At 39.1% G+C, this 27,199-nt stretch overlaps 1 pseudogene; it reads left to right on the forward strand.

Annotated features, from left to right (window-relative positions):
* Positions 1-20,463, forward strand: part of LOC149165586 (putative pectinesterase 53) — a 42,869-nt pseudogene extending 22,406 nt beyond the window's left edge.
* Positions 20,464-27,199: the final 6,736 nt, after the last annotated feature.

The following is a 27,199-nucleotide window of genomic DNA, read 5'->3' on the forward strand; positions in this document are numbered from 1 at the left end:
ATATGGTCCAAAACCAAAATTTTCCGGGGCGCTGCCCTGGACCCCATAAAGTGGGGTTACGGGTGCCCTTCAAACCCCCTATTAACTACGTGGAAAGAATATAACACAACCCAACACTGCCTGGGTTGACCTTGTTGCTATAAGGGCTGACCTTGCTGCTGTAAAGGTTGTCCCTGTCACTGCAAAGGTTGACCTAGCGAAGGCATAGGTTGGGAAGCTTGGTGAACAAACTACGCATGCGACTGCAAAGTTTGTTGCAACTATTGCAATGGTTGTCCCTGCGGTTGTTGCAGTTGACCTTGTTGCTGCAAAGGTGGCCCTTGTAGCTACGAAGGTTACCCTTGGGTTGCCCTTGCTGTGGCAAGGGTACTTGAACAGTTTCTGGAGCAATACCTTGAAAATTCCTGAATTGTATTTGGCCATATCCATCGGGCACGATGGATGGACCAGGCTAAACATAGGGTCCAACTTGAGCGATGTAAGGCAGATTTACCATTGCTTGTGAACCATATGGAACATAAGGAGGTTAGAATGGACCTTGAGCCACATATGGCTGCTGGTATTGGATGTGACTTGACTCGGACGGACTAGCAGGATTCTGCTACTGGTATTGGACATTACTTGATCCAGAAGGACCAACAGGGTTCAAAATAGCACCGGAAGAGGGATGGTTCATCTTACCATGTGAGCTTTTTGGCCACTCACATTGGTTGTGCCAGACATCATGGAAATATTTGGGTTTTTCCCCCCAGGCAGTGGGATAGCCTGTCCACTTATTGGAGGTGTTGAAGAACTTATAGAGACTTGACTTGAAACTGTCAGTTGAACTGGAAGAGTAACTTGAAATGATGAAATGAGTGGATTTGGAATGGTGTGTTGCACCAGAATTGATGTGACTGTAGAATACACAATCGACTGAGAGGTCGGGTTCTGAATTAACGAACCTGAGGTAGGCATAGCACTAGACGACCAAATAGGGTTCTGATACAACGACAAAGCACTAGGAGTGCTCGACACCAAGTAATTGGGTAATTAACTTGATTTATTTTTGGGTTATATTTGTATTAGTGTTGAAAATTGGATTAATAGGTTCACACCCTTTCTCCTTTCAACTCTCTCTTATTCTACATTTAGATTAATTGGGTAAATAAATTTATTTGTTGTTGGTTTATATTTGTATTAGTGTTGAAAACGGGGTTAATAGGTTCACACCATTTCTCATTTCAATTCTCTCTTCTTTCATATTTAGATTTTGTGCTATTAGTTAATTAAAAGATTTTGCACCATTTTCTAAGTAGAACACCAAGAAGAGAAAATAAATTAGCATTTACTTTTCTACCCTCCCTTTTTATTTTTTATTAATCATTTTATATATGTAATTGTTATAGGTCATTTTGTCACATTCAAACAAATGGCCCTAAACCCAAATTTATCATCATACATTTACACCTTGCAGTCATCCCTACAAAGCATGGGGGAACGAGATGTTCTTTAATGGTTTTGTTTGCCATAGCCTTTAGGACCTCTGTAGTCGACTCTATTGGTCTTATTTAGACTATCATTGGACTTAGGAAAGCTTAATTTCAAGTTTAGTTAGGGTTTTTCTTTCGCTTTTTAAGCATATTTTCCCCATTGCACTTGTCCTTTTGAGACAATGCATATCAACGCAATATATTTGTTCAGTTAGTGCGATGACTCATACTGGTTTCCATATATTACTTGTGATGATCCTAAAAGTGTAAAAAAAATTGCATTTTCCCTATCTTGCTCTAAATTTTGTCTTGTTTATAGTGTCTTCCTGAGTCTCTGGTCTATCCAAGGTCTTTGTAAAGTCAACAACTTGTGTGAAATTGAGTGTGATTTCCTTTTTGATAATAAATTTCTTTTTCTTGCTTCTTCTTGTCAATAATGGTTTTTATCATTTGACTTGGTTATTGATATGTTAAAGGAATTTTCATATTACAATTCCAATCTGTTTGAATTCTTTCTGATTCAATAATCTAGTCATATTTTCATTTTTCTTTACATTGAAAATTGATTTCTTTTTTTTTTTCTTATGCATTAGGGCTTTGAAGTGTTGAATAGGAATAATGTCTTTGAAGATCTTGTTTTAAGGATTATTATTATTATTATTTTATATATATATATATTTTATTTATTTTTTATTTTTTTATTTTTTCTGCATCATTGTTCGAAACTCCTTCCCTTCTTTAGTTAGATCTTCATTGAACTATTCAAAAATCATGAGAAATTAGTCAATTACGACTACCTCTCATGGAAATGGTCATACGTTTGAATGACTTACTTAACGCAGTTGAATCCCAAAAATGATATCTGAAAATAGTTTTTTCTTATGCTTGTTGCATTTTAGGAGTCCAGGTGAATTCATTTCGATCCTTGAAACCAAAACCTTAATCAAGATAAAATTTAAAATTTATCAATGAATCCAAGGAGCATTTGAAACATTAAAAACACATTTAGTTGATATAGGCTAGAAGATGTGTTCTGACATCTTTAAACATAGGAGCTGTCATTAATTGTCTGTGTTACATTCTATAAGTGGTTGGTCTTCCACATACTTATGAGTATATAGGATCATTCTTCCACATACCCTCAGGTATATCAGAATGGCGCTCCACGTATGAGGAGTATATAGGGGTGATTCCCATTGTATAGGATGCATTATACAACAATACTATGGACTGCACTTCCACATATCCTCGAGTATATAGGAAGTCCCCATTAGGTTGTAAGCCAACCATAAGTAACCAACTCAACTGCCTTGTTGTTGTGATACAACAAACACAACATTCATGGAGATTTCCTACAGTTCAGAGTGGCTTGGTAATCCTTTTATTCCTAGTTACCTCTTTCTCCTTTTATTTGAGTTTTTACTTTTCAAAATCAATTCATTAACTCACTTTTTACTCCTTAGAAGACCTTTGGCCGATTCTGATGGAAACAATTCCAGAGTCTCCCAATCAAGGTAACCCCATTGAATGGAATCATGGTCCTTTTCCTTCTTTTGGAAATATTGGTTCTCCTTACATGGCTACATTGTCACTTCCTGGATTCACGATAGGTTTACTAGTATGGTTGTTTTCAACCTCCTTGGTTCTGAATGTCTAAACTTCTTTACAAGCAAGTTCTCCAGCTGAGCAACCCCAACCTCAATTTGACCCTTTGCCTTCTTCACCCATCGTCTCTTATTCCCTTTCTTCTTCTTCTCCTAGCAAAAATCTTGATCCTAGTAACCAAGAATCTAAGAAGAAGAAGAAAAGGAAGAAGACAAAGAAGCAAAATAAGCAAGGGGGAAACCAACCAACCAATACTATGCATGTAGCTAGTGCTTCCAAGCCTTGTAAAATTAAATTCCCTTTCAAACTTTGTAAGGGTGACCACCTTCTTAGAGATTTCCTTGATATTCCTTGAGTATTAGAAGTATGGTCCATAGACTCACATCATCCCTTATCATACGCTTACAGAGATCATGTTTGTGATAAACCATCAACTAGTGATAATAAGGTTCCCAGAAAAGAGGGTAGATTTAGGTTTCCTTGTAGGTTATGTGAAGGGAGTCATCAAACTCTCCTTCGCCCACATATGCATGAAGCCTCAAAATTGTTGGAAAACCCTACTGTTTCTCAGCAACAACTTCCAACGGGTTGTCGTAAGCTTTCCCCCAATCCTCCATTAGTTGATGAAGTGATTGACCTGATTCTATCGTTAGTCGATCACACTCTCCCTTTAGAAAGTGAAATTCCTAATGCTCAGGTTCTTCTTGTTACTTCATATCCCAACAAAAAAGGGGGAATTTCTCTTGTTCTCATGGAACCCCCTCCAAGTAATGAGGTCTTTTCCTTTGATTGGAATCAACTGAAAAAACCCTCATCTCACTTATCACATGCCTTTTCAAATCATGGTGAAGTCTTGTGATAAGAAAAAATATCACACTGTTATAGACGAAGGAGATTCAGTTAGCATTCTGTTATGAAACCAGCTCAAGAAAAGATAGAAAAGATAGATCAACGCCTTAGAATTTACCCTCTTCGAGGGGGCAACCTCCTTTACATTACATAAATGAACAATTCTCGGATGATTCAAATGACAAAACCTCCTTTCTATATATAGGAGTCTAAGGAGTCACAATATAACCCAGCCGACCTAACAATAATAATATAAAGCCACAAAAATAAAAATAGAGGGATTCTATGGGACACAGTAATAACAATATGGGGATAATGGGGGCACAACAATATTAATAAGGGATGCAACTACAATAGTAATGGGGTAATTAATAGTATTATAGGGACCCAACATGCCTCTCTCCTTCAAAAAAAGTGTTGTCCTCAACACTTGAGTAGTTTTGGATGCTTCTGTATAAAATTCTCATCCTCCCATGTGGAATCTTCAGCAGATAAGTTCTTCCACTTGATAAGATACTTTGAAATTGATCGATTTCGTAGCTGTCGAGTTCTTGTTTCTGTGACTGCTTCTGGTCCCAATATAATTTTTCCTTCTTCATCAAGTTCTGGCAATATTGTTTGAACGGGGATCTTGTCGCCTATAACCTTCTTTAAACATGAAACATGGAAAACTGGGTGCAATTGAGAAGCTGCAGGAAGCTCCAATTTGTATGCCATAGTACCAATCTTTTGCAACACCTTGTACGGACCATAATACTTTGGTGATAATTTATTATCCTTCTTAGCTTGCTTGAGGGACATTTGCCTATATGGATGTAGCCGTAGGAATACCCAATCAACTACATCAAAACTTCTTTCGCTGCGATGTTGATCTGCCTGTTGTTTCATTCTATTCTGTGCCAACACGAGGTTATCCTTTAAGAGTTGGAGGACTTGTTGTTGATGTTCGATGTGATGTTCCACTGCTTGAACCTTAGAATTTTCTCTTAAATATGATGTGATGGATGGTGGGTGATATCCATAAAGTGCCATAAATGTGGTCATTTTTGTTGCTGTATGGAAGGAAGTGTTATACCACCATTCAGCCAGAGGCAACCATTTGACCCATTGTGTCTGTTTATCAGATACAAAACAACGAAGATATCCTTCCAAACATTTGTTTACTATCTCAGTTTTCCCATCAGATTGAGGATGATAAGATGAGCTATGAGCTAACTGAGTACCAAGATAAGAAAAGAATTTTGTCCAAAAATTTCCAGTGAAAATGGGATCTCTGTCACTTACAATAATCTTTGGGTTTCCATGTAGCTTTTGAATTGTTTTCATAAATGCAGTAGAAACTGTACTGGCTTTAAATGGATGTGATAATGCACAAAAGTGTGCATACTTGGTAAGTTTGTCAACTACCACCATGATGACACTCTTTCCCTTAGACTTGGGTAAACCTGTGATAAAATCCATTGAAACCTCCTCCCAACGTTGGCTTGGAATAGATAAAGGTTGTAATAGACCCGTTGTCTTAATTGTTTCAAATTTATTTTGTTGGAAAACCAAACATTCCGCCACAAATTTTTGAATATCTGATTTAAGGCCATCCCAAAAAAATTCCTTCTTAACCCTGTGGTAAGTTTTTAAAAATCCTGAGTGCCCTCCTAAGGGAGAAGTGTGCAATTCCATAAGAATCTTTTGTTTTAGTTGGGAATTCTTACAGAGGTATAAGTGATCTTTGTACCATAAAGAATCATTTTGATAGCTAAATGTATCAGATGTACTGGAATCTTGTTGTAACTTTCGAATAAGTGCCCATACTTCTTCGTCATTCTTCTATTCCTCCCTTGCTTCGTTTATCCAATCTGGTTGGATAATAGAAATGGCACACAACAATGCTTCCACATCCTCATCCTTTCTTGAGAGTGCATCTGCCACCACATTTTGCTTCCCTTTTTTGTAGATGATTTCAAAGTCATAACCCAACATCTTTGTGACCCACTTTTGTTGCTCTTCAGAGGATAATCTTTGTTCTAGAAAGTATTTAAGGCTATCATGATTCGTTTTTACCTTGAAGTGTCTTCCCATTAGGTAGGGTCGCCATTTCTTAAGTGCATGGAGTATTGCCAACATTTCCTTCTCATAAATAGCTTTGTGTAAAAACTTTCCCTTGATTGGACGACTTTCAAAAGCAATGGGTCTTTCATCTTGCATTAAAACAACACCAATTCCATTTCTTGAAGCATCACATTCCACAATAAAGGTTTTTGTGAAGTCCGGTGTAGCTAAGACCGGTGCTTGGCACATTGCCTCTTTAAGATGTTCGAAGGCCTTTGTTGCTTCTGGAGTCCATGAAAATACATCTTTCTTCAATAATGTTGTTAGAGGTGCTGCTATTCTCCCATAATTATTAACAAACTTGTGATAATACCCTGTCAACCCGAGAAATCCTCACAGATACTTTATGGATGTGGGGATTTTCCATTCCTTAATGGCTTTAATTTTGCTAGGGTCTACCTTAACTCCTTCATGAGATACAATTCTACCTCTTGTACTCCAAAGAAACATTTGGATCTTTTTGCATATAATTGTTTCTCCTCCAATAGTTGTAGCACCCTGTCAACATGTTCAACATGATCCTTCCAAGACTTGCTGTAGATTAGTATATCATCAAAAAATACTAACACAAATTTTCTAAGGAATGGTTTGAAAATGGAATTCATCAAACATTGAAATGTTAAAGGTGCATTGGTAAGGCCAAAAGGCATGACCAAAAATTCATAATGACCCTCATGAGTTCTAAACGCTGTTTTTGGAATGTCTTCAATCTTCATTCTGATTTGATGATATCCTAAACGAAGATCCAACTTGGTGAAGTAAATTGATCAATGCAATTCATTGAGTAATTCATCAATGACGGGAATGGGAAACTTATCTTTATAGTGAGCTTGTTGAGCTCCCTATAATCTGGACACATGCGCCATGATCCATCCTTCTTGTGCACTAATACTACTGGAGCAGAGAAAGAACTTTGATTCGGTTGAATTATACCAGCCTCTAGCATTTCTGCAACCATGTTCAATTTCACTCTTTTGGGCATAGGGATATCTGTACGGCCTGATGTTTGGAGGAACACTTCCTGGAATCAAATGCATGAGCATGATCACATGGTGGGAGACCTTTGGGAGAGACCTTTGGGAATACCTTGGAATGATTGTCCAAGACTTTTTGGAGATATGGAGAAATAGATGATTGCAATGTGGAAACATCTAGTGAACATAATTATGCAATTACACCCCTTTGTTCCCTTTTTAGAAGCTTTGTCATACCATTAGAGCTAATTATCTTTCTTGGTTTCCCTGAAATACCCCTTAATTCAACTTCCTTTCCTTCCACGGAAAATTTCATGAAGAGTTCTTGAAAATTGAAAGCTATTGTACCCAAGGATTGTAGCCATTGTACTCCTAGTACAACATCAACACCTCCCATTGGAATGGAAAGCATTGGGCTAGTCAATACATATTCTCCCATCGATAGCTTGATATTATGGCACTTTCCAGAGCAATTTATTGTTCCTCCATTTGCAACCATCACTTGACACTCTGGTGCTGGGTATAAGAAGCAATTCAATTCTTTTGCTACCTTACAATGAATAAAATTATGGGTACTTCCTGAATCAATCAACACTAGTACCTTTTTCTTCTTGATTTGTCCTTCTATCTTGATGGTTTGGGGAGTGGTAATTCCCGCCAATGCATTACAAGATATGGTCGGATTCATTTCTTCTTTATCTAGGCTTTGTTCCTGGAGTATATCCTCTTCTTTTGACCTTTCTTGCTCCTTTTCTTCTTCCTCTTCACAATCTATGTAGAATAATTTCTTCTCAGCACACTTATGACCTTTAGTGTATTTTCTATCACAACTGTAACAAAGCCCTTTTGCTCTTTTTTCTTCCAATTGTTGTGGTGTCAACCTTATAGGTTGTGGAAGACTAGGAGCAACCACACTTCCATCTTTATAGTTGTGAGTGGTATTCTTCCTGGTTGCCATAATTTTGCTTTCCATTTTTCTTGCTAACCTGAATGCCTTCTCTAATGAATCAGGTTCCCAAAGGCGAACATCATGTTGGATATTATCCTTTAAAGTCCCTATGAACACATCAATCCTATGCTCCTCTGGAATATCTTTTACCCTTATGTTCAATTTTTGGAACTACTCAATGTGCTCCATTAATGAACCCTTTTATTTGAGACTTATCAATTGGCTAAAAAAAGTGTTGCTTTTTGTATCCTTATAATGTGCTATCAATTCTTCCGTAAAAATTGCCCAAGTGATAAATTGTTTACGAGAGCAAAGCCATTGATACCATACAAACTGATTTGGTTCCAAATATAAAGTTGCAATACGTACCTTTTGTGTGTTTTGCACATTATTGAGATCGAAAAATTGCTCCATTTGTAATATCCATGTTGCGGGATTCTTGCCATCAAACTTCCTCATATCGATTTTTGGAATATGGTTGGTTTTAGATCCCACATTAGAGTCTAAGAAATCATGATTAACATTTCTTTTGTTTGCATCATGAGTTTCCTTTATTACCTTTTCACCATTGGTAAGTATTTCTTGTAGAAAATTTGTCAAATCTGTCTTCAAATCTGCCATGCCTGTTTTCAAATTTGTGTTCAAATATATCTTCAAGTTGTCCATCTTAGCTTCCATGCCATTCATCTTAGCTTCCACGCCATTTATCTTAGCTTCTGTTAGCTTTTGTGACAGTGACATTTGTTGCACTTGTTCTTGTAATTTTGATATATCATGTAGCATTTCTTCCTCTTCTTCATGAGTCATGCTAGAGCTTTCAGGTTCCTTACTAGGTGTTTGCATTTTCTTTCCTCGGGGCATCAGTTACCGATAATAATGCTCTACTATGCCCTTTGAATTCCTTCAAAATAAATTTTCAAACCAAGCATAAGCAAAAATTTAAGAAAATCTACACACCTTTTTTCAGTTTGTAGGAGCTCGATATTTCCTCTGATGTATCTCTGTACTTTCTGATCATCTAGTTCTGAATTTGTGACCTGTATTAGCCCTCTGTGTCCTCTTTCCAATGCCACAAGTCTGACCCAAATTGTATTCTCCAAGGAAGAGTTATGCAAAATCTTCCACAGTGACTTGATTATAGACTAGTTCAGTAGAGCGAACTTGTACGACATGCCATGAGTCCCTGTTTCAACCTTTGGATCTAAGAAATGCATACAAGAAACTACAGTCTGTCCTCTTTTTGTACCTTCTTACGAAATTTCAATCTGATCCCCAGAGAGAAAGTTATGACGATTTTCCCCAGGTCACATGTTTGGAATGTAATTCAAGAGTCTGCAAAAATACCAACTTGCTCAGATCATATCTCCTCAAATATAGCGCGAAAATATATAATTAGGACCCGACGTTCAGCGTGATTTCTTCTCAAATGGGTTTTTTTTGCAACTTCTGAAACGTCGCAGAAAAAAAGTTATAGCGAAAATTCCACGATGACCTGTTTGGAGCAGCGAAACCCTAGAATCCAAAGCTCTGATACCAAGTGTTATGAAACCAGCTCAAGAAAAGATAGAAAAGATAGATCAACGCCTTAGAATTTAGCCCCTTCGAGGGGGAAACGTCCTTTACATTACATAAATGAACAATTCTTGTATGATTCAAATGACAAAACCTCCTTTCTATATATAGGAGTCTAAGGAGTCACAATATAACCCAGCCGACCTAACAATAATAATATAAAGCCACAAAAATAAAAATAGAGGGATTCTATGGGGCACAGTAATAACAATATGGGGATAATGGGGGCACAACAATATTAATAAGGGATGCAAATACAATAGTAATGGGGTAATTACTAGTATTATAGGGACCCAACACATTCTATTCTCAACTACTTGGCAAGATTTAGGTTCTCCTCAACTTGTGTCCATTACTTAGAATTTGTTGGCTTTTAACAGAAGAACCAATGAACCTTTAGGGATCCTTCCTCAACTACTTATTACCTTATAAGGAAAACCATCTGTATTGATGTTATGGTACTCCAAGGCCCCTTGGATTTCAATTTTCTCCTTGGGCAGGATTATGTTTGTGCTATAAACGCTATCGTGTCGACACTCTTTCGAGTAATGTCTTTCTCGCATGATGGAAAAATTGTGACTATTGACCAACTTTCATTTGTTGGTCCTGATTTGACTGCCAACCATCCAACTTCCTTAAATGTTCCTAATATGCAAGTGGTAACCCACTCGCCGCAGGTTAATTATGTGGCAACCCATTCCATGCCTGCACCTACCGCTGAAGAAGAGTCTCTCACTATTTGCTCGACTTCTTTATGGTAAATTATTTACTAGGATCATTAGAGCCTACTCTTCCTTCCCATATTGAGTCCCTTGATATGCATTTCTTTCAGAGAATTATTCTTCCATCTGATGAAAACCTCTTGGAAGCCATGATCAAGCCCTTGATATGTATTCCTTCCAGAGCCTTGGCCTCTTGGGAGCCATGATCAAGGTAAATAATGCCATGAGCATAGTTCTTTTACTGTGTCAAGCTCGTTAAAAAATGAAACAAGTCACTACGAGCATAATTTATTTTATGTTTCAAGCTTACATAAAAATGAAACAAACATATGAGCATAATTCTTTTACCGTGTCAAGCTCGTTAAAAAGTGAAACAGTTTACCACGAGCATAGTTTCTTCTGTGTTTCAAGTTCGCATAAAAATGAAACACACCTATGAGTTTAGTCACCTTCATTTCATCTACCCATATCACATGATCCTCTTCCTTCCTTCCTAGTGAACATATTTCTATCAGTAACCAAAATTCTATCTGAATCCATTTGAAGAGTTGGCAGACGAAACAAAGCTCTAGGTGCATGCCTCTACTGTTATGTTGAAGGAAATGTACTTATCTCAAGCATAATTTTTCTCTGTTTCAATATTGTGTAAAAATGAAACCACTCTCAAGTATAGTTTTTCTCTGTTTCAAGCTTGTGTAAAAATGAAACCATTCTCAAACATAGTTTTTCTTTGTTTCAAGCTTGTGTAAAAATGAAACCACTCTCAAGCATAGTTTTTCTCTGTTTCAATCTTGTGTAAAAATTGAAACCTATTATGAGCTTAGTCTTGGTTTGCCATCATTGTGCCTTAGGTCCGACGCCCTCAAGTTGCGCATTTTCCCTCTCTCTTATGCATGTCATAGATTGATGGTAGAGGCTACTTGATCATAGATGTGCTAGTATAGAACCTTTTTTCCATCTTGGTATACATGTATTCATTTTTATTATCTTTTCAAAATCCCTGCTTCTGACTCGCCAAGACCTAGATACTGAGCCCCTTGTCCTCTTTTTCGTCATATTTTTAGTTTTACCTTGGAAGGATTCCACACTTTATCCCTCACGATTGCCACTTTTTATTAGTCTGTTTTTGCAAGATGAGCCTTGGTTTTCTCATTCAATCATCACCATCTGCTTCACTGATCACTCGCTTTCACTTGGTGTTTTATCCTTTCTCGTGGAACTACTGTGATGGGTGGTTTTATTAGTCTGCCTCTTGATCTCTACATGTTTTGTGCAATTCCTTCATGATTAGAACTAATTGCTACCCTTTATACCACTGATTCCTCTAGGAGGAGTTTCCTTTAAACTCTTTTAAGACTCCCAAAATATGAAAAGATTTCTGAGTACTTGTCTCTTTCACACTCATTAAAATAAATGAAAAGATGTCTGCCCAATATAAGTTTAACCCTTTCTGGATTGGATGGACTATTTATGAAAAATGATTACTTTATTCAAGCATGACTAAAAGGTTCTCTTGCCTTTTCAGGCCTAAGGGACTAAATTTATGAAAATGAACCTCTCAAACTTTTCTTTTTGGCCTCTTTTTCAAACTCTCTAAATATGAAAAAGAAGTCGAATTTCCCCTTCGTTGGACTTGTAAAACATAAACAACGCAGAACTCGTCAAACATGACAAGACTGAACCACTCATTCTCAGGGTTCATTAAAAATACTCAGAAGGATTCATCCAAAGGATGAACTTATAGGTCAAGCACATGTTATCCTCCTCAATCTTGTAAAAAAATAAAGAGGTACTTTCTAGAAATGGTGGGGAAATTGGGGAAACAATACATGAAACTTGTTTATGGCAGTAAGTCGCTCTTGAATGTGACACTCTTTCACCTCAGTGAATATCTTGGGTTGGGGAATCCACTTGCCTCTCTTTTGATCACACCTTATCGAAAGTCTTCGTAATAGGTCTTTGAGTCAATGCTTCCAATTCCATAATAGTGTCACTGATATGTTCAAGAGAAGTCTTCCCTTAGTTGACATCTACTACAATACCTACAATCTTTTTCATGTCAGCCATCCTTGAACCAACTTCGTATCATAACGTCTGGTCTCAAAATCTTGATACCTGTTTTGTGTTGTTGATGGGGGATACATTAAGGCCCTCCTGCGACGAGTCGCTTCCTATCGATTTCAAAATATTATCTAGGAAGTTGACTTAAAAACTCCTTTTAGTGCCTTGGAACTTGCATGACTCAATGGAAAGTTTCCTCGCTTTCAGTGTCAGGTTCTCATCATTGGCCTTCGACTGAAATATTTTGTTTGGTGTTCGACTTCAACTCATTTATTCACACCTCATAGATTGAGCTTTAATGCCTTGAGGTCCATTATTATTACTGGTGGTTCCTGTCGCATCTGTTAACAAATTTAATCATTGGATGGTAATCAAATGGTGTCTACCATGTTTGAATCCAACACATCTATTCACATGGTTAGACTCGTACTATCGAATGATGAGGTAGAAGATCCTAGATCTAGTTTCATCTATCCGCGCTGCGATTTCAGGATTCATGCAAGATCTACAAAGTATGATGACTATGATTTTAATTAAATCCATCCAAGTATGGGTATACAATGTGTATCAATGAACGTTACTTTGATCATTGTACAACAATGTAAACTTTGAAACAAGAACTATAAACTCAAAATGGGAACTCTCGCCAAAAAACCCCGAAAAAACATCAAAAGCAGTGCTAAAAACGAAAAGTGTGTATACTGGAACAATCGTTTTTTTTTAGGGTCAATTTTGAACATGTTTTAAAAATGGCAGTGAAAATGAAATTTTTGTGCAAAAAAAACCTTGAAAACAAAAAAGTGTTGATACTAGAATGATGATTTTTTTTAGGGTCAATTTTCAACATTTAAAAAAAATGCTAGTAAAACCGAATTTTTATGTGCAAAAAAACAGTGGTTTATGAGGAAAAAAACACACTAATGTTTTGGGTAGAAGAACATTTTTCTTTCCTAAGTATAAATTCAACATGTTTTCAACCATAACATGCTAGATACAAAATAAATTGGAATTTTTTCAACGATAAAATTAAAAAAACCATGACATTATGAACAAATTACATGACTAAATGAATCAAAATGTCATTATTTGTATATTGAATGAAATATACATTATATTTGTAATTTAATGTTGCATTCTAGATATTATAAACAATAAAAATTATCATAATTAAGACATATAACCAAACAACATAAAAATGACTCATAACTTTTGATTTAACACCGTATGGAAATCAAAAATGTTATTTCAAGATATGATACAAACATCACTTATTAACTGTCGTAGACAACTATTCAAAATCACTCATATTTTCTTGCACACCATGAGAATTCACATCTTTAGATGAATGACTGGATGCAGACGAAGATGTTCCATATTCTTCTCTTTCATCAACTAGTGCCCCATCTGAGTCCACATGCATGCCCACCATTTTAGGTTTCAAAATTCTTCTAGATCTACGACTGGTTTCAGCAGACTCCCATCTCAACACTGTTCCTTCTGGTAACAACCTTTTCAGAATCTCTATCGTCATAGCCAAGCCAGACACCAAATTGGTGTATGAGACCCCCTTGTTTGTGGGACAAGAGACCCACCTCCATGCAACGATTTGATTATTATGTCTACGAAGGCATACCTACTCTAACCCCTTCTGGTTTTTGAACTTGTTACCTCTTAGGAGGAAACACATGCTCTAAGAAAGTGGATTTGATTAGCTAAAGATAGTAATCTAGAAACTCACAATTATAACTCACGATCACAATATATAACACACATGTAACACACCTGTAAGATTACAAATTATGATAATATGTTTGAGAATACAAGAATAACTATTTCCTTTTATGCATCTCTAATGGGAATGTAATTATGCACTAGAACATTCATGCATGTTTTTTTCCCTTAAGACGTTCATGCAAGTTAGTAAATTGGCAGCAACAAAAAAGTTGGATAAAGGACTTTGGTTAACTATTATGTAGTCAAAGAAATCATTTTTGGTTAAATCATGATCATTCATTATTTAAAATATAATCTTTAACTATATATAGATTCAACACTTAAAAAAATCCTTAAAACTTTTTAACTAAAAATTTAAAGCCTTTTAACTAAAAATTCACAATTGAAATTTGTGATTTTAACAAATTCCTACCAACTTATAAATAAATTCAACCAACAAAATATACTTAAAAAACTCTAAACCATATAACACTAACACAACAAATGAGATAACATGGATACAAGTTGCCGCAGTGATAGATTTCCATAAATGAATTACCAAATCCTATATACTGACCTGCCAAGAGTACAACCCCCACCAACATCAGCACCCGGCCAGCCTGTGGTTCCAAATCCAAAGCGGTTGTCAGCACCTATATGGAGATGCATGATAATTTTTTTTTAAATTTTAAATTTTAAATTTTAAATTTTAAATTTTCAAATGTTGGTTTCAGAAATATCGCTTCTTTCTGCATAACCTTTTCATACATATTTCTATGCAGAACAAGGACCTCATTAGTTTATTAAAATTGTGTATTTTTTAAGATGGATGTAATGAAGTAAAGTAAAGAATAACCATGAGATTTATTCATTCTTTGTGAGGTTTAATTTTATTAGGGTATTAAAGATAATTGTTTGTTTAAGAACTAATTAAACAAAATATATAACATAATTGCTAGAATAGTATCACACATTCTATCATTCTCGAATCCGATCAGTTTGAGATGTGCGTCCCACTTAATAAGGTGCAGTCGCAGTATGCAGAGAAAATTAATTCTATATTATATGTGGGAGGAGTCGTGAGCAGCCATAGCTACCGTCAACCACCATCACGAGCGTGCCATCAGAGAGAGCCGTAGCTCTTGCCGTCACTATAGCTGCATGTTTTTAATCTTTCGATTGAATTTCTACGTTGTCGTGATCTAGCGTACAACAAACACGAAGAAAGAAGTGAAAGCAAATTCAACATTACAAACACAAGAAAGAAGTGAAAGAAAATTTGGCATTAGAGAAAGCATGAAAATAGTTATTTTGGAAAGACAAGTCAACCTTCTTGGAACGCACTTCGAAGGAGTCAAAAATATTGTCCATCACATGGGCAAAGTATAAATAAAGATTTTTAGTTGGGTAATTCCATCTGTCGAATTTGAAGTAAGAGGGCGATTCTAAGAATCTCCCTATTACTTCAAATTCGAGAGATGGAAACACAACGAATAAAATACTAAAATGTACCTCCTTTTCTGTCATGTGGCACCAGCTATGGCTGATCTACCGGAATTTCGGAAAGCCAATCGATTTTGAAGGACATTACCTCGTTTTTCTTGCTGATATGATGACAAAATCCAAGAGGTGGCGGGGTGAGGGCGATTCTCAGAATCGCCCTATTACTTCAAATTCGACAGATGGAAAATTTGAAGTAATAGGGCGATTCTGAGAATCACCCTCGCCCCGCCACCTCGCGAAAAAGAACGATGGTTGTGTTATAGACATATTTTGGCACTGCAACTCCAATCACATATGTCCATAAACCAAGGGCTTCTAAACCCCTGAAAGTGTTGTTTCATACCCTAAATGAACAAGGTGAGCTGATTACATCGTTTCCCAGAAGTTCTCCCTGAAAAACTGCTCAGAACTGGCCAAAACTGGACCATACAGACTGCTCCATGCTAAGGGTGCGATGCATCTCACCTATTACACATGGGGGGTGTGATGCATAATGGAAAGCCCTTTTGTAGGGTGCGGTGAGTGAGAGTAGACAAATGGCAGAAGCAGTTTTCTAGGTGGAAACTCAAAGAATCTTCTAGAAACTGCTCATATGACACTTGCCTCTCTGAATTCGCCCAGGGATGAGTGAGAGATCATGAAATCTCCAAGTGTAACCCAGAACTATCAGTGAAATGACACTAATAAAAATCCCAGAAGTTGACTTACTCTCCTGCAAACATCTATATATGGATCCCTCATCCTATAGATCCAGAGGCTGGAATTTTGTAATTTGCAAGGAAGTGCTCTTGGTTTCTCTTTGAAGACATTGTTGGGTGATCTTGCTTTGTATGAGGTGAAGAGGGCTTTCATGCTGGGAGGATGATGCTGGATCAGACAGCTTGGTTGTAATCCTCTCTTCTACTACTTCTATCAATAAAGCTATTTGAGTTTTCCTCCATATGTTTGTATATCTCTGAATCAGCTCTGAATGGACTAGCAGCTCTGAATGGACACTAGTTTTCTCGATAACAGGTTGCATTATCTATACTTTTTGTGAAAAAAGTGAAGTTGTTGTGTGCGCATGCAAAGGGATAAATGAGATAAAATAGGGACTTGGCGTTATGCTTTCATGCACATGCAATTTTGCAGAAATATTATATTCCAGGAAAGCAACAGAAAAAAAGAAAAAGAAAAAAGGAAAGTTGCATAGTGGGTGGGTTGTTGAATAAATACAGTTCTCTGGTGCGGTCGCCCCAGTTGTACCAACCCTTGGGAGCAATGATTTTGTCCATATATGTATATGCAAACACCACCCTTGAAAAACTCCCCCATGCCCTTCCAAGGTAAAACGCCCCCGATCCTGTTACTTTGCATTTCACGAAAGAGAACCTCGTTGCCTCCAGTAAGCTATCCCGCTTCTGCGCTGTCAGAGCTCCATATGTACTTGATATGGCATGCAAGTGACATTCCTGAGAGTGTTGTCAATCAAATGAAATATTGCTGGGTTAGAATGCGATATTGACTCAAGCTGACTGAGCTGACTAGTAGATTCTGAATCAAAATCTAGCAGTAAATAGTAATGATACCATTGCTTTTCTCTGAAATATTTGTACATGTATGCAAAAAACCAATCCGGTTGTATACACATGAGTAATTTGCCGCAACTTGAATTGTTATGGATCAATGTATATAAATGTAAGACAGTGTAGATTTTCATAGTTTGGAGAATTTTAGAAAAAACAATGTGTAAAGATTTTTTTATTCCCCTGTAATGTTTTGGGTGGATATTCATTAATCCATCCAATGTTTTGGGTGAACACATCCAATGTTTTGGGTGAATACTCTTTTTTAGATGGATATTCCATTACTCCAATATTTTGGGTAGACACTCCTTTCTGGCCTGGATGATGAGTAGAGTATCCTCTCCAAACATTGTACGAATTATAAATATTTTACTCAATTGGTTCTATTAAAAATCCTTTACACAGTTTTCTTAGAAAATTCTCCACAATATATAAATATATTCTCGTTTCTTCAACAATATAAGCTTGTGTCTGCAGGGAAAAAGTGGACATCCCACCAACTAAGGCGTTCATAACATTTCAGGGCGCAGGGGCAGACAAAACGGTGATCCAGTGGGGGGACAATGCTGGGACTCCAGGATCCAATGGCCACCCCATGGGCACTTACTTCTCTGCAACGGTTGCAGTCAATTCTAATTATTTCATTGCCAAAAACTTAACTTTCAAGGTTCTAATCTCTCACATCTCTTATACATTTTAATCTTCTAGTTCTGCCTTTTCTTTTTACTCTGTTCTGGGCCAGCTACTGTGTTTTGTGTGGGTGCAACAATGGTGGAATATGCTTACCTTGTTGCCTTGTGGTTATGGAATGGTTTTTACTATATAAAATATTCTCCTATATGCTTTTAGATATATAATGTTTAGAGTATTGCAGAACACAACCCCTTCTCCTCCTTCTGGAGCATCTGGAAAGCAAGCTGTGGCATTCAGAATATCAGGAGATACAACCTCGTTTCTGGGCTGCAAGTTTCTGGGTGCATAGGATACACTGTATGACCACATTGGACGACATTACTTCAAAGATTGTTACATCGAAGGCTCAATCGATTTCATTTTCGGCAATGGACTTTCACTTTATGAGGTTAGCTGGCTGTGAATTTCATTAATTCCTTCATTATAACTAAATCATTGGATTGCACAGATATGAGCTAATCACTGAATCTCGAGAGACGATAACTAGGCAAAGTCACCGTATCAGATTTTACTGGGAACTTGAAATAATGAAAAAGCAACCTCTTTACAAACTGGTCATTTTTCTATGATGGTTTTCAGGTGCAGAAATGCTCTGGCATTCTTCTTGCAGTATCATTCCCCTTTTGTATATTAATTACTTCTTTGGTGTTTGCCTTGCCATATCAAGTACATATGGAGCTCTAACATCACAGAAGCGGGATAGCTTACTGGAGGCAACGAGCTTCTCTTTCGTGAAATGCAAAGTAACAGGATTGAAGGCGTTTTACCTTGGAAGGGCACGGAGGAGTTTTTCAAGGGTGGTGTTTGCATATACATATATGGAAAAAATCATTGCTCCCAAGGGCTGGTACAACTGGGGCGACTGCACCAGAGAACCGTGTTTATTCAACAACCCACTCACTATGCAACTTTCCCTTCTTTTTTTTTATTATCTTTTTTCTGCTGCTTTCCTAGAATATAATATTTCTACAAAATTGCATGCGCATGAAAGCATAACGCCAAATCCCTGTTTTATCTCATTTATCCATTTGCACGTGCACACAACAACTTCACTTTTTTCACAAAAATTATAAATAATGCTGGTATTTTCTTTACGGAAGAAGTTGATGCAGAGATACGAAGTGTTGAGTGCAAGCACGAGACTAAAATTGTAACGCCCTGCGGTTGTCACAATGGACGGGCAGCATGGGCAACCTGCCAGGTGAGCTGAACAATGGAGGGACGAGCTGTGGTTGGCGAAGACATGGCGAGTGAGTGAGCTGCAGATGAAACGGGCGAGTGGATGAGCGTGGAGAATGCCAATGCCGCGGACTTATGGTGGGCAAGTGAGCGCTCTAGCACACGAGCCGACTTGAGCGATGGGTGAAAGTCATGACGGTTGTACGGTCCCATGGATGGGATGACGAGTTGGTGAGGGCAGCCACACATCATAACGTGTGGGCTGACGAGCTAACACAATGGAAGAGCCGACAGACATATGTTGGAACGATAGGTCGGTCGAATGATCATACAACAAGCAGGCAACCATATATATGGGCGGAGTTGAGTTGGGATGGAGGCATCAACTTGGAACTCGCAAGTCATTCGAACAGCAAAGAACAAGTGCGAAGAGTTCTGCGGTTGTATAGAGCAGATGTGCCTGCATGACGGGCAGAACATCGAAGGATAACCGGGTGAACGGAACGTGAATGGAGGGCGACCCAGGTTGGGCGCCGAGTGAACGTTGGGTGGTCGGGTGAAACGTGCCAGGCGGTTGAATGAGTTCGGGCAGGGTTGCACAACGAGCGCTCGCCGAACAAAGGTGCGACCGGGTGAATGGGCGACCCGCGGAGGGTGCGCCCAGTTCAGGTGAATGTTTCATGCGAGGCGACACGGAGGTGTGCTCGTCGAAACAATTGAATGGTGAAGTGTGGGTTTGGTGAACGACGGTGCGGCAAGGCGTGCGGAGGGCACCCAAGTTGGGCGACACGGACACGAGGAGTGTGCCCAAGTTGGGCAAATGACACAGTTCATTCGATGAGCTAAACGAAGGCGTTCGGGAGTAAACAGACAGTTGGGCAGAACATGTGACGACTGTTCGACGGTACCGACGTTGGGAAACCGAGTTTGCTGATGAATGAAAATTTGGCTAAGTGTAAATTTGGGGTTTCCTCCAAGATTTAACTTGTACTTTGAAAGTTGAAGATTTATATATATCAATATATGGACAGACTCACATCGGGGAGTTGCCCCTCCCTTTATACTATTGTGCATTTATACATGTTAATGCTGTTATGATGAATATTCATGGTTTTCACCGTGTATAAAGGATAACTAATACTTGGTAATGAAGAAATAAACTAAGTACGAATGTTAGGTGTAGTCCGTGACCGTGAGTATTGGTGAAAAGAAAAGGGCCGGTGGTGCCGTACCTCGCTATAGTGCGGTTGGAATATTACTGCTAGTGAAGGGGCGTGATAGGTGGTATCAAAGGTGATTGACGATAAGGAGTTGATCCCACTACACTAATGTGACAGGTGGTATGAGAGATGATTGACGATAAGGAGCTAATCCCACTGCACTAACGTGACAGGTGGTATCAGAGCTGATTCAGGTGAAGTGCAAGTGAAAGAAGCTGATCTCACTGTTACTTCGTGGCAATGGTATCAAGAGTTGATTCAGGTTTTGCAGGAGACCTAGTGAATGGTGAAAGTGAATGGCAGAGATGGTAGAAGGACCTATGGCAGGTGAATCTAGCCATGATGCAGGTGAAGCTTTCCGGTACAAAGTGTTGGAGCAAATGAGTAGATGGAGTTCTGAATGGGCTTCGATGAAGGCCGAGAATATGAAGATTCGGGAAGGTTGTTCGAAGGTCAAGGAAGAACTTGAAGAACTCAAGAACCAATACGGGAGTACGATGGAAGTTGATGAACTCAAGGAACTTAATGAAGAGATCCAACAGAATGGTCTTAGTCTTCAAGAACTCTTGGATGAGAGAGTTCGACTAAGGGAGAAAAGTGCCATGGTGGAGATCAAAGTCAAGTAGCTTGAGGATGCGATGAAGAAGGATATTCTTGGTAAGAAGGTTGTTGTAATTGAGCAGGATGAGCTCGACTACATTGACAGACTAGGGGACTACTACCGAAACAATCAGGCAGATGTTCGGAAGCTTAGTTCGATGGAAGCAGTCAATGGGCACTTGGTTGGTGCACTTGAGCAGAATGTGATGGAGGAAAAGCTTGAGGGAAGTCAAGCTGAGCTAGGATCGAGTTGCTTAGGAGAGCCAAGCAAGGAAGTGAAGTACCTTAAGAGAGATGTCGGGTTGGAACATAAGCCAATGGACACTTCTGAGGCTGAATTTCTGAGGAAGGTTGCTGATGTAAGACACAAGATAAAGCCAACAGAAGGAGGTAATGCCTTGAAGCTGAGTTTTGTGTAGGTGACTGTGAAGGGCAAGAGATTTGCAGCTTTGGTGGATACGGGAGCTACTCATAGCTTCTTAAGTAGGAAGGCAACAAAGTCTTTTGGAAAGAAAGCTAAGATGGGGAAGAGTGGAGTGCTTTCAAAGCAGTCAACTCTACCATGAAAGCTGTTACTGGTGTGATGGAGAACACTCAGGTGAGAGTGGGCTCTTGGTTTGGAAAGTTGGACTTGAGGATTGTGGACATGGATGATCATTCTATGGTGTTGGGGAAAGATTTCATGAAGCTTGTACAAGCCATACCAATGGTGGATCGAGACATTCTCTTGATCATGGTTGAAGGGAGAACCATGTTGATTTCGATGAATAGGAGGAGTTGCTTGGGGTAGAGACCAAGGATGGCTTCTATGACTTTGTATCCCAAAGATCCAAATGTGAAGCTTGAGGATGTGGAGCAAAGAGGACCTAGGATTATGACTCAAACAACGAAGGATGAGAAGTTGATTGACTTCGTTGCAAGAGTGAGAAAGAAGGAAGGAAGTGGGAAATCGATCTCACGAATCTTGAAGCACTTGGTAGAGACATCTTCTACTGAAGATCTTCACAATGGAGTTGCAGATGAAGGGAGTCCGAGTACTTCTTCAGAGGCAGTGGTTGGAGAGGATTATGCAGGTAGAGATCTGGCTGGCATAGTGGAGTTTTGCAGGTATGCTATGGGCATATATGACTTTTAGTTGACGAAAGACAAGCTTGAGAAGCTTGGGTGTACATGTGAGGAGGTTGAGGCTATGCACAGATACTTGAGGACACAACACCAATCTGATACATGGGTGGATGAGAGTTAGGGAGGAAACTTCCTGGCCCTCCTCTCTCGATAGACAACCTTGGAGATGGGTTGGTGCAGGGACCTTGATTGGAAGGGGCTGCACCACCTTGACAAGGGGCCTTGGAGGAGGCTTCTTCAGGATGATATATGGTTGGGTGACTGAGTTCACTAGACCAGATTTGCAGACTTGGATGCGGATGACTGATTGTTGTGATGGGTCTACTTGGCTAGACAACATGGGCAACTTGAGTCATGGACATCAGGTTGGAGACATGGAGCATGGCAGCATTATGCAGGGACATTATGTAGGAGCACTTGTAGAGGTGTCACTCATGGACATCCAACGAGGAGTGCCAAGGCAAGGATGTTGTGCAGGTGGATGTGTTAGTGTGACATGGGGATGTTGTGTATGAGCCGATGGAGGTGTTGTACACTCTTGTTCAACGAGATCATGGACTGGATGGACATGTTGCAGATGGGATGGAGATTCCATGGACCTGAGCATGGGTTTGGCGCAGATTCTTGATGAGTTTGGGATTGTGACAAAGATCTGAGAAAAGACTGGTGATGGCATAAGGATGTGCATTCTTATGATTTGGGCGTGACAGTTGGACTGATCACCCCACTAGCTCGAGTCATGAGGGACGTCACTGTACAAGAGATGTGTTAGAATTATGTTGGAGTATCATGGCAGCAGTTCACATGATGGAATGACACATGGTGGAGACGGTCGTTTTTCATATGTTGTAGGGATGTTTGCAATATATGGACTAGTTGATATCATGGATCAGGGATATGACTGTTCTGATGGATTATGAGACGTTGAATGGCAGCTACATTGGATGTTCAGATTGCCAAGGACGGCAATGACTTCTGGTGGGGGAGGATGTAACGCCCTGCGGTTGTCACGAAGGACGGGCGACCCGCCGGGCGAGCTGAATGACGGAGGGACGAGCTGTGGTTGGCGAAGACACGGTGAGCGAGCGAGATGAAGATGAAATGGGCGAGTGGGCGAGTGTGGAGAATTCCAACATCGCGGACTTATAGTGGGCGAGCGAGCACTCTAGCCCACGAGCCGACTTGAGAAATGGGCGAAAGTCATGACGGTTGGGCGGTCCCATGGAAGAGTCGACGAGTTGGTGAGGGCGGCCACACATCATAACGTGTGGGCCGATGAGCTAACACAAGGGAAGAGCTGACGGGCATATGTTGGAACAATAGGTCGGTTGAACGACCATACAATGAGCATGAAACCATATATATGGGCGGAGGCGAGTTGGGATGGAGGAATCAACTTGGAATTCACAAGTCATTTGAATAGTGAAGGATAGGTGCGAAGAGTTCTGCAGTTGGACAGTGCGGATGTGCCCAACACGACGGGTAGAACATGGAAGGATAACCGGGCGGACGGAACATAAATGGAGGGCGACCCAGGTTGGGCGCCGGGTGAACGTTGGGTGGCCAGGTGAAACGTGCCGGACGGTTGAACAAGTTCGGGCAAGGCTGCATGACGAGTGCCCGCCAAACGAAGGTGCGATTGGGTGAACGGGCGACCCGCAGAGGGCGCTTCCAATTCGGGTGAACGTTTAGTGCAAGGCGACACGGAGGTGTGCCCGTCGAAATGATTGAACAGTGAAGTGTGGGTTTGGTGAACGACAGTGTGGCAAGGCGTGCAGAGGGCACCCAAGTTGGGAAACTGTTAGGCCTCTATAATACTAGTGTAACCCCTTATTGTTATTAGTACACCCCCCTTATTATATTGATGTACCCATGTAGTGCCCATATTGTTACTATTGTGCTCATAGAAGTCCACTATTGTTATTATTGTGCCCTTACATTATTATTGTTATGTCGGCTCTGATTATATTATGACCCCTTAGACTCCTATATACAGAAATGAGGTCTTTTCATTTTTATCATCGAAGAATTATTCGTTTATGTAATGTAAAGGAGGTTTCCCCCTTCGAATAGGCTAAATTATAAGGCGTTGATATATCTTTTCTATCTTTTTGTGAGTTGGTTTCATAACATTTGGTATCAGAGCTTTGGATTCTAGGGTTTCGCTGCTCCAAATAGGTCATCGTGGCATTTTCGCTATAATTTTTTTTTTTTTTTTTGCGACGTTTCAGAAGCGAAAAAAACAACCCATTTGAGACGAAATCGTACTGAACCTTGGGTCTGAATTTCAGAGCTTTTCGCGCTATATTTGCGGAGATATGATATGAGGAAGTTGGTCTTTTTGCAGACTCCTGAATTACATTCCAAATAGTTGACCTGGGGAAAATCATCATAACTTTCTCTCTAAGCATCGGATTGAACTTTCGTAAGAAGGTATAGAAAGAGGACAAAATGTAGTTTCTTGTATATATTTTTAAGAGCCAAAGGTCAAAACAGTGACACGTGGCACGTCGTACAAGTTCGCTCTATTGAACTAGTCTATAATCAGGTCACTGTGGGAGATTTGGCATAACTCTTTCTTGGAGAATCTAAATTTGATCAGATTGGTGGCATTGGAAAGATGACACAGAGGGCTACTGCAGGTCGCAATTTTAGAATCGGAAGAACCGAAATTACAGAGTTATAGTCTTTTCAAGATCGAGCTCCTAAAATCAAGAAAAGACGATATGAGGAAGTTTGATGGCAAGAATCCGGTAAATTGGATACTTCAGATGGAGCAATATTTTGATCTACATGATGTACCACTGTTACAAAAAGTATGTATTGCATCTTCATATTTAGAACCAGATCAATTTTTATGGTATAAAGGGCTTTGTTCTCGTAAACAACGTGTTACATGGTCAATTTTCATGGAGGAAATGATAGCACGTTATGAGGATACAAAGAACAACACCTTTTTTAGAGCAACACCACAACAATTGGAAGGAGTAAAAGGGATTTGTTACATAGTGGAAAGTAAAATTATGGCAACAAGGAAGTCCACCCCTCACAACTATAAAGATGGAAGTTTTGTTTCTCCTAGCCTTCCACAACCTACAAGGGTTACACCACAACAATTGGAAGAAAAAAGAGAAAAAGGGCTTTGTTACAATTGTGATAGAAAATGCACTAAAGGTCATAACTATGCTGATAAGAAATTGTTTTACATAGAGTATGAAGATGAGGAAGAAAAGGATGAAGAAACATCAAAAGAATAGGATATACGCTAGGACCCAACCCCAAAGAAAGAAGAAATGAATCATACCATATCTTGTAAAGCATTGGCAAGAATTACCACTCCTCAAACTCTCAAGATAGAAGGACATATCAAGAAGAAAAAGGTGCATGAAGTGCAAGATCACATCGAGAAAGAAGAAATGAATCCAACCATATCTTGTAATTCATTGGTCAGGATTACCACTCCTCAAACTACCAAGATAGAAGGACATATGAAGAAGAAAAATGTTCAAGAAGTGAAAGATCACATCGAGCATCAAGAAATGAATCCGACCATATCTTGTAAAGTATTGGAAGAAATTACCACTCCTCAAACTCTACAGATAGAAGGACATATCAAGAAGAAAAAGGTTCAAGTAGTGAAAGATCACATCGAGCATCAACAACAAGTTCTCCAAATTTTAAAGGATAATGCCACATTGGTGCAAAATCAAATGAAACAACATGTAGATCAATATCATAGTGAAAAATGTTTTGATGTAGGTGATTGGGTATTTTTACTGCTACATCTCAAGCAAGCTATTTATGAGAAGGAAATGTTGGAAATACTACATGCACTTAAGAAATGGTGACCTTATCGAATGGGAAGACAATTCAAGGTAAAAATGGATCATTATAGTCTTAAATACTTTTTAGAACAACTATTATCTTTAGAAGAACAGAAAAAATGTGTCACAAATATGTTGGATTATGACTTTGACATCATCTATAGAAAATGGAAGCAAAATTTTGTTGTAGATGCACTCTCAAGAAAGGATGAGGATGTGGAAGCATTGTTTTGTGGTATTTCTATTATCCAACCAGATTGGATAAATGAAGCAAGGGATGAATGGAAGAAGGGCAAAGAAGTATGACCACTTATTCAAAAGTTGCAAAAGATCCCAATTCAAACAATATTGCCAGAAATTGAAGAGGAAGGAAAAATCATTTTGGAACCTGGAGCAGTCACAGAAACAAGAACCCGACAGCTATGAAATCGATCAATTTCAGAGTATCTCATCAAGTGGAAGAACTTAACCGCTGAAGATTCCACATGGGAGGACAAGAATTTTATAGAAGCATCAAGAACTACTCAAGCGTTGAGGACAACACTTTTTGAAGGAGAGGGGCATGTTAGGCCCCTATACTACTAGTGTAACTCCTTATTGTTATTAGTACAACCCCCTTATTATATTGATGTACCCATGTAGTGCCCATATTGTTACTATTGTGCCCCACAGAAGGCCACTATTGTTATTATTGTGCCCTTACATTATTATTGTTATGTCGGCTCTGATTATATTATGACCCCTTAGACTCCTATATATAGAAAGGAGGTCTTTTCATTTGTATCATCGAATAATTGTTCATTTATGTAATGTAAAGGAGGTTGCCCCCTCGAAGAGGCTAAATTATAAGGTGTTGATCTATCTTTTCTATCTTTTTGTGAGCTAGTTTCATAACAGCAACACGGACATGAGGAGTGCACCCAAGTTGGGCAAACGACACGGTTCGTTCGACGAGATGAACAAAGGCATTGAGGAGTAAACGGAGAGTCGGGAAGAATATGCGGCGACTGTTCGGAGGTACTGACGAGCTGGGCAACTGAGTTTGCTGATGAATGAAAATTTGGCTAAGTGTAAATTTGGGGTTTCCTCCAAGATTTAACTTGTACTTTCAAAGTTGAAGATTTATATATATTGATATACGGGTAGACTCACATCGGGGAGTTTCCCCTCCCTTTACGCTATTGTGCAGTTATATATGTTAATGCTGTTATGATGAATGTTCATGGTTTTCATCATGTATAAAGGATAACTTAATACTTGGTAACGAAAAAATAAACTAAGTACGAACGCTAGGCATAGTCCATGACCATGAGTATTGGTGAAAAGAAAAGGGTCGGTGGTGCCGCACCTCGCTCTAGTGTGGTTGGAAGATTACCACCAGTGTGGGGGCGTGACAGAAACTCTGCAACCGTCGTTCTTTTTCGCGAGGTGGTGGGGCGAGGGCAATTGTTAGAATCGCCCTATTAC

Source organism: Pinus tabuliformis, chromosome 5_1 (assembly GCF_031772625.1).
Source record: "Pinus tabuliformis cultivar Carrire ecotype Pingquan chromosome 5_1, CPIR1, whole genome shotgun sequence".
NCBI classification, from domain to species: Eukaryota; Viridiplantae; Streptophyta; class Pinopsida; order Pinales; family Pinaceae; genus Pinus; species Pinus tabuliformis.